This window comes from Bos grunniens, chromosome 17 (genome assembly GCF_055505025.1).
Source record: "Bos grunniens cultivar Pamir isolate PY7600 chromosome 17, Bosgru_T2T1.0, whole genome shotgun sequence".
NCBI classification, from domain to species: domain Eukaryota; kingdom Metazoa; phylum Chordata; class Mammalia; order Artiodactyla; family Bovidae; genus Bos; species Bos grunniens.
In genome coordinates, this window is record NC_141181.1 from 51,247,789 (window position 1) to 51,255,633 (window position 7,845).

General features: G+C 45.1%; 1 long non-coding RNA gene and 3 other non-coding genes across 4 annotated transcripts; all 4 read left to right on the plus strand.

Moving 5' to 3' along the window:
- Positions 1–882: 882 nt before the first annotated feature.
- On the plus strand, positions 883–2,605 carry LOC147355326 (uncharacterized). Its single transcript, XR_015144428.1, has 2 exons — positions 883–1,898; positions 2,476–2,605. It is a non-coding gene; the product is annotated as an uncharacterized LOC147355326 (long non-coding RNA).
- Positions 2,289–2,361, plus strand: TRNAF-GAA (transfer RNA phenylalanine (anticodon GAA)). Its single transcript has one exon. It is a non-coding gene; the product is annotated as a tRNA-Phe (tRNA).
- A 260-nt stretch (positions 2,606–2,865) lies between the features above and the next one.
- TRNAD-GUC (transfer RNA aspartic acid (anticodon GUC)) lies at positions 2,866–2,937 on the plus strand. The gene has a single exon. It is a non-coding gene; the product is annotated as a tRNA-Asp (tRNA).
- A 3,433-nt stretch (positions 2,938–6,370) lies between these two features.
- On the plus strand, positions 6,371–6,442 carry TRNAA-UGC (transfer RNA alanine (anticodon UGC)). Its single transcript has one exon. It is a non-coding gene; the product is annotated as a tRNA-Ala (tRNA).
- Positions 6,443–7,845: the final 1,403 nt, after the last annotated feature.

Genomic DNA, 7,845 nt, shown 5'->3' on the forward strand with positions numbered 1-7,845 from the left:
AAAGGTCTCCTTATAATAGTGTACGACGTACAGGTAAATTAAACGAAAGCATGCTAATCGCATTTGTGACCAGTATGTGTAAATCTCGAAGGATGTCCGTGGCCCCAAGAACATAGCGAAAAGGATTTGGTACTCAACCAGAGGTAGTACAAGCTCTCCTTTATGTAAGAATAAATACGCAGTGAGTGTATTCATATTTGTATGTTTAAGAAAATTTATTTTAACACATCATTATGACTATAGTTTAAAATGAAAATTGCTCAAAGAGCAGATTTCACATGCTATCATGACAAAAAAAGAAATGGTTATTGTGTCAGATAATGAAAAACTGTACTGTGGTTAATTTCAGACTATATAAATTTATCTGCAGAAGCGCTTAGTAGGTGTACACTCATTTAGTCCTCACAGCAAGTCCGGTGGGGGTCAGTTTATGATATTAAACAGATCAAATGCAGGCACAGAGAAAGGGTTCAATAACTGGTCTGCTGCTGCTGCTGCTGCTAAGTCACTTCAGTCGTGTCCGACTCTGTGCAACGCCATGGACTGCAGCCCACCAGGCTTCTCCGTCCATGGGATTCTCCAGGCAAGAACACTGGAGTGGGTTGCCATTTTCTTCTCCAATGCATGAAAGTGGAAAGTGAAAGTGAAGTCGCTCAGTCGTGTCTGACTCTTCGCGACCCCATGGACTGCAGCCTACCAGGCTCCTCCATCCATGAGATTTTCCGGGCAACAGTACTGGAGTGGGGTGCCATTGCTCACATAAATCACAATCTGGTCTAGACACTGGTTACTTCTGGGGAAACTGGGATAAGGTGGGAGTGACTCTGCCTTTCCAAAATTCTGTACTTCCGTGAATTTTTTCACTCTCCTTCCCTTCCTTCCTTCCTTTCTTCCATACTGGATTTTTATCAAGTTGATACACTACTATGCTTTCGTGAAAAGCAGCAGGGTCTCCTGCCATATCCCCTCTCTCCTGAAGGAATTCTGGAGATGCTGCTTTGGTGTATTGTTTATTTTGAGTTGTCAGCATCTCACTGGTCTCCTTGCTGCCACTTGAGTCCCTCCTGCCCATTCTCCACAAGAAAGCCAAGGGAGACTTTAAGACATAAATAATATCACTCTCTCCCCAGAGGCCTTCCCACACAGAAGAAAGTACAAACCCTTTACCATGGCCTTCAAGGTGGGCAAGACCTGGCCTCTGTCCACCTCTTTCTTCTTGCCTCCTACCTTCTGCCCCCTCACCCTCTTTGCCTCTTCCATACCGGCTTCCTTTCCATTCCTACAAATAGCCAGACTCTTTCAGCCCCAGGGCCTTTGCATCAGCTGTTGCCTCTACCCCAGAGGCTCTTCCTCAGCGGGCTCTTCATTCTCCAAGTCTTCCCAGCATTCCCTTCCTCTTACTGCCCCCATAACCAGGTATTCCACCCCCGCACTACCATTTATTTTGCTTCTTAGCATTCCTATCACAAGGAGCTATTTTGTTACCGTATTTGTGACTGGATCACATAGATATTAAGTGCTTCGCAAACACTTAATAAACGACTTCACATCATGAAGGACCTACCCACTTGCTCAATCTCTCCCAAACAGTACTCCCCACCCACCCATCTCCCAGAGGGCAGGGAAGCAGAGAGAGCCGAACCTGGATGCCGACCTGCTGATTTCTTGGTGTCTTGAAGCTGAGCGGGTGTCACGGGTGAGGTGGCTATGCTTAGAGTCTGAATTTGAGTCACTTACTGCCGCGAGGAAAGCCACAATCTGGCCCATAGGGCATCCCCACGCCTTGGCGTGGTCAGCATCCTTGCTGTGCCTTGGGCTGCTCCGGGAGCTGCACCCAAGGGGAGACCTTACTCTTTTGCTCAGAGAAGGGATCCTGAGAAAGCGGAACTCTGAGAAAGGTAAGATTCAACTAATATTTTTAGGCACCTATTAAGTGCCAGGCACTGTTGTCGGCCTTAAGCGATACAGCAGTGACCGAGGCTGATGACTTCTCTGCCCGTCGTGGATCTGTCATTCTAGCTGGGGAAGGGAGGCCACAGATGATGGACAAGGAAAACAGTACCTAGGCTAACAATAAACAATACAGGGCTGGGGTAGTGGTGGGAGGAGTGATCAGGGGAAGCTTCTCGGAGGCGACGACCTTGAAGGACGAGAGGGGTAGGTGCGGGGCAATCCTGAAATGCGAGCATTCCAGCTGATCCAGGTCCCCCAGCAGGGGATCTCCTGGTCGATGACGCGGGGCCCTTAGATCACGAGGAGGAAAGAAATGCAGCTTAATGCCACCAGTAGCCGAAATAGCTCAGTTGGGAGAGCGTTAGACTGAAGATCTAAAGGTCCCTGGTTCGATCCCGGGTTTCGGCAGCGGCGCTCATTTTTTCTTTTTTTTCCCCCTCTTTCCTCTTGTGTCGGAGAAACACAAGACGAAACGATTCTTTCGAATTAATAAAAGGATTTAATTTTCTTTGTTTAAAACAGCTTCGAGTACTATCAAAGGGAAGCCAGACGGTATGGGAACTTCCTCGCACTTCTCCGACTGGAAAAATCCAAGTCCAAGAATTACTTGACTCCATTTCTTTCGTTTCATAAACTACCTCTGTTAAACGTTTGTTGACGTCTGTTGGTTACTTTTTGCGGGTTATTTTTTGCTGCTTATTAATTTCTGTTCTCAGAACCCTCGCGACTAAATCATGAGCCGAGGAGGAAACGGACTCTTGAAGACAGAATTAAATGAAGTGGAACTTTGCCTTTTTGTATTTTGTAAGAAAAGATGAGATATTTAACCGTTTAGAACATGTCACTAATTAAGGAACGCTAAGGAACACTATACCTTTAAGGGCTGAGCTGAAAAGCTACTGGCAGAGCTAGTCCTCGTTAGTATAGTGGTGAGTATCCCCGCCTGTCACGCGGGAGACCGGGGTTCGATTCCCCGACGGGGAGGCAACTTATTTTCTATCGCCTATATCTTATTTTCATTTCTCTTTCAAGTGAATTCTTCAACTTTCATAAAAATTCCTTACTCTTCTCTAAAAAAATAAACCTGGCAAGCAAGCGAGATTTGGTCAGGCAGTTGTCTTATTAACTGCTTGGTCACAGTCACCCACGAGCGCCCTCACTTCTTCCCTTGGTTACAAGAAAAAGTTCTCACATTGAAGCGGAATTTTCCATTTCCGGCATGCCACAACGCGGCTATCAAGTGTTTGGTTTATATAATGGTTTCCCCAAATAAAACTGTTTCCCTCTAAAACCAGAAGATGCTCTGCCGCTGCTCAGTCGCTTCAGTCGTGTCCGACTCTGTGCGACCCCACAGACAGCAGCCCACCAGGCTCCCCCGTCCCTGGGATTCTCCAGGCAAGAACACTGGAGTGGGTTGCCATTTCCTTATCCAATGCAGGAAAGTGAAAAGTGAAAGTGAAGTAGCTCAGTCGTGTCCGACTCTTAGCGACCCCCTGGACTGCAGCCTACCAGGCTCCTCCGTCCATGGGATTTTCCAGGCAAGAGTACAGGAGTGGGGTGCCATTGCCTTCTCGGAGAAGATGCTCACTCTGCTGCAAATATTTCATCTTCTTAGGTCTTGCGCCAGCCCAGAGGTTGGCCTTCAGAAAATGTTAATGGATTTGAAACAGAGTGACTCTAAACCGAACTGTTTTCTCGTCTTAATTCACTTGCAGACTGAACTTTTTGAATATAGCCATCATTCTCCCCAGGCTCTTGGTCTTCATTCATTTATTTGTCTGTTCATTTTTTTTTTCCCCCACACTAATTCTATGAATATCTACTGAGTAGTTGTCTGTCAGGCACTGTTCATGACACAGAAGTTAGAGCAGAAAGCAAGACAGAGGAGGCTCTGCTCTCATGAACCTACCAAGTCAGGGACACAGACGATAAACAAACAGTGTAAAAACAGGTTCTGAGACCGATATATACTATGAAGAAAAACAAAACAAAGTGAATGCAAAGGATTCATGGGTGCCTTTTTTATTAAAAACCTAAAAAAAAAATTTTTTTGGCCACCAGCACATCAGGTGGCATCTTATTGCCTCGACCAGAGATCGAACTCACCCGCCTGAAGTAGGAGGGTAAAATCTTAAGGACTGGACCGCCAGGGATGTCCCCTCAGATCCTTTCAGAGAGGTAGTCAGGAAGGCCTTTCTGAGGACCCTGACAGTGAGAAAAAGATGATCATGAGTGTATCTGCTTTCCATGCCAAGAGAATGGCAAGTGCAAACGCCCTGAGGTGCAGGAAGTCTGGTCTGCCTGAGGAACAGCAAAGACAGGTGTGTGGCTAGAGTCTCCTAGAGAGGAGGAGGGGAGTAAGGGAGGGATACTGGCGGGGCAGGGGCCCCCAGATGCCAGATCACAGAGATGCCAGATCACTGAGAGCCTTAAAGGCCGCAGTTAGGAGTATGGTTTTGATTCTAAGTTTTACACAGAGAGGAAACGTGATTGGACTTGTCTGGAGCAGAGCACTCAGGGACACCTACTGAACTGACTGCTGCTGCTGCTAAGTCGATTCAGTCGTGTCCGACTCTGTGCGACCCCACAGACGGCAGCCCGCCAGGCTCCCCCGTCCCTGGGATTCTCCAGGCAAGAATACTGGAGTGGGTTGCCATTTCCTTCTCCAATGCATGAAAGTGAAAAGTCAAAGTGAAGTCGCTCAGTCGTGTCCGACTCTTAGCAACCTCATGGACTGCAGCCTACCAGGCTCCTCTGTCCATGGGATTTTCCAGGCAAGAGTACTGGAGTGGGGTGCCACTGCCTTCTCCTACAACCCCTCAACTGGCTTCCGAGCCAGGTCCAGAATACCTCTGCCTAAGCCACCATCCTCTTCCTTTCTGCAGGTAAGGTCGCTCTTGTGGTTGTCCCCTTGAGCTACGGGAATAAGGTCAGACGATGGCTTTCTACAGAGCCCCATTCCACACCTCACCCCAGTGCCCTCATGTTCTTTCTCTGTTTCACCAAACAGCATCAGCAAAGCATCAGTCCACACATGGGGTGATTATGCAAAGCAATAGGCCTTTGCTGGAGTTCAAATAACAGCATTTTTAATAATGAGAACTGGCATTTTAGGGTACGGGTCTTGTACCAGGCACTGTTCTAAACCTTCTCTGTGTGAAGGAGACATGTCATTTGACATCCCTTATATGTGGAATATAAAAAGAAATGATACAAGTGAACTTACTCACAGAACAGAAAGAGATTCAAACTTAGAAAATGAACTCATGGTTGCCACAGGGAAGGGATAGTTAGGGAGTTTGGGAAGGTCATGCACACAGTATATATTTTAAATGGATAACAATCAAAAGCCTATTGTACAGCACATGGAGCTCTCTTCAATGTTATGTGCTGGCCTGGACGGGAGGGAGCTTTGGGGGAGAATGGGTACATGTACGGCGGCCTCCCTTCACTGTTCACCTGAAACTAACACAACATTGTCAATTGGCTATAACCCAATACAAATTGTTTCTGGAGTCAAAATAAAAATGAAAAAATAATTAAAAAGATCAACCTTCTCTGTGTAACTCATTCAATGGTCACAACCACTCTATGAAGTAGTTACTATTCAAATCTCCATTTCACAAAGGAGGCCCGGAGAGGTAAGGTAATGAAATCACAGCTGCTGGCTCCAGTGTCCTGGGTACCAGTTCATTTGGACTTTACTGTGAAGAGTTTCAGGTATCCACAGACTGGAAGAGAGATGATCAGTTGAGGATTGAGGTAGCAGGGTATTTTCAGGTGTGTTCTGCACATCATTGTAAGTGACTCTTTCTGCCAGGAAATCTCAAGTGCTGGTGGGAAAAGGTGAAGAAGCCTGTTTTCTGCATTCTCCTTGTCTCTCACCTAACCGGTGAATGGCAACTTGTTGACTTGAAGGACACTCCATTTTCATCGAAGTATAGTTAATTTACAGTGCTGTGTTAGTTTTAAGTGTATAGCAAAGTGATTCAGTCATATATATATATATATTCTTTTTCAGTTATACATAGATAAAAATATAAGTCACTGAAAGTTGGAATGATTGTAAAGAACAAGAAACCAGAGATTTCTGGGTGGGGGTACAGTGGGGGCAAGTCCTTATTCGTTGGAAAGAAACTCTATTTTCCTCTCCTTCTTTTCTGATTGTGAGGAGCAACATTCACAAATAGGCCTGTCTCCCTTTGGTTCTTGGTTCTGGTATCAGTTAGAATTTCGGCTGTAGAGCTATGAACCACAGGCCTAGTTCAGAAACATAAAAGTCAAGTCCGGATTTATTTCGGTTTGTTTTTGCTAAACTGGAAACCCATGTAAATATACAAACTTTTATTTGAAAAAAAAAAAAAATCTAAAGAATAGACTATAGCAGAGAATTTCAGAAACCATATCGAGGAGGGAGGGGGATGTAGCTCAGTGGTAGAGCGCATGCTTTGCATGTATGAGGCCCCGGGTTCGATCCCCGGCATCTCCACTACAGTGTCGTTTATTCTTCTTTGTGATTTCATTTTACTTCAATTTACGCAAGTGTTCACCATACAAACACCTCGGATGTGATTATAACACGTGGTATTACACTCAATCCTAAAGGATCAGCCCTGAATATTCATTTGAAGGACTGATGCTGAAACTCCAATACTTTGGCCACTTGATGTGAAAAATAGACTCATTAGAAAAGACCCTGATGCTGGGAATGACTGAAGGCAGGAGGATAAGGGGATGACAGAGGATGAGATGGTTGGATGGCATCACTGACTCAATGGACATGAGTTTGAGCAAACTGGGAGATGGTGAAGGACAGGGAAGCCTGGCGTCCCGCAGTCCATGGGGTCACAAAGAGTTGGACAGGACTGAGGGACTGAACTGATTACTCCTCCAGTCACTACCTGAAAATGAGATTTTTACAATAGATGTGACCTCCCCTTGCTTAACTCCCTAACACTCCCAAAGTAATTTTGTTAGAAGAGGCAAAGGAAACAGTTACAAGAAACATGTCAAGGCAAAACCTAAGGTGATGACTGAAACCACGGCAAAAGTGAGAACAATCATTTAGGGAGTTTACCCCCTGCTTCCTGGCATTTGACTGCAGTTAGAGGCCTGGTGACTCATTCCAGGCCGTGAGACGGCAAGCTTGGAAGTCCTTCAAAGGTCTGAGCGACTGTGCTGGCCTTTGCCCTTTTTTCTGCTCTCAGTAACGACCATTTTTCAAAGGCAGCCACCCAAAAGGAAACCAGCAGTTCGAGGAGGTGGCATTTTGCTTCCCGCTTCCTCCCTAACAGGCCACAGATGAATGCATGAATGGCTCTGGTGCACAAACCTTTTCAACCTATATTTGTACACTGTACTTTATCATTAAAAATAAAAGCTATTTTATTAAAAGAAGGGATCCTGTTGCACTCTGTGGGCTTGGCGGTTCTTTGCAGTAATAACGAATTTGTCAGCCATCAAATCCTTTCTCTCATTTGATCTGACCTCATATTTTAAATCATAAGAACAGCTCAGCTTAGAGCTGGCGGGATCTGACTCTGCACAGCCCTCATGTTTTGAGATGAAACTGAAATTCATGAAATGACTCACCAGTTGGGGTGTGAAATACCGGTGACAGCTTCTCTTTGTAAGGAAATTCCATGAAGGTTATTTCTCCCTAAATGTCAACAAGGTTTTAAGAGATTAAAAAAAAAGTTGAGATTAAAGTTATCAGACCTCACACGAAATGAATCATATGCTTCTGTTTTATTGTGTATCTTATGATTAATATTTCTAATGGCACAATGATAAAGAAAAAAACACCATAAGGAAGAAAGAACAAGGCTTGTGCTGGGAAATGGAGCTTTCTAGAAAAGACGTCTTGAATCTTTGGGAAAAAAAATGTTTTCC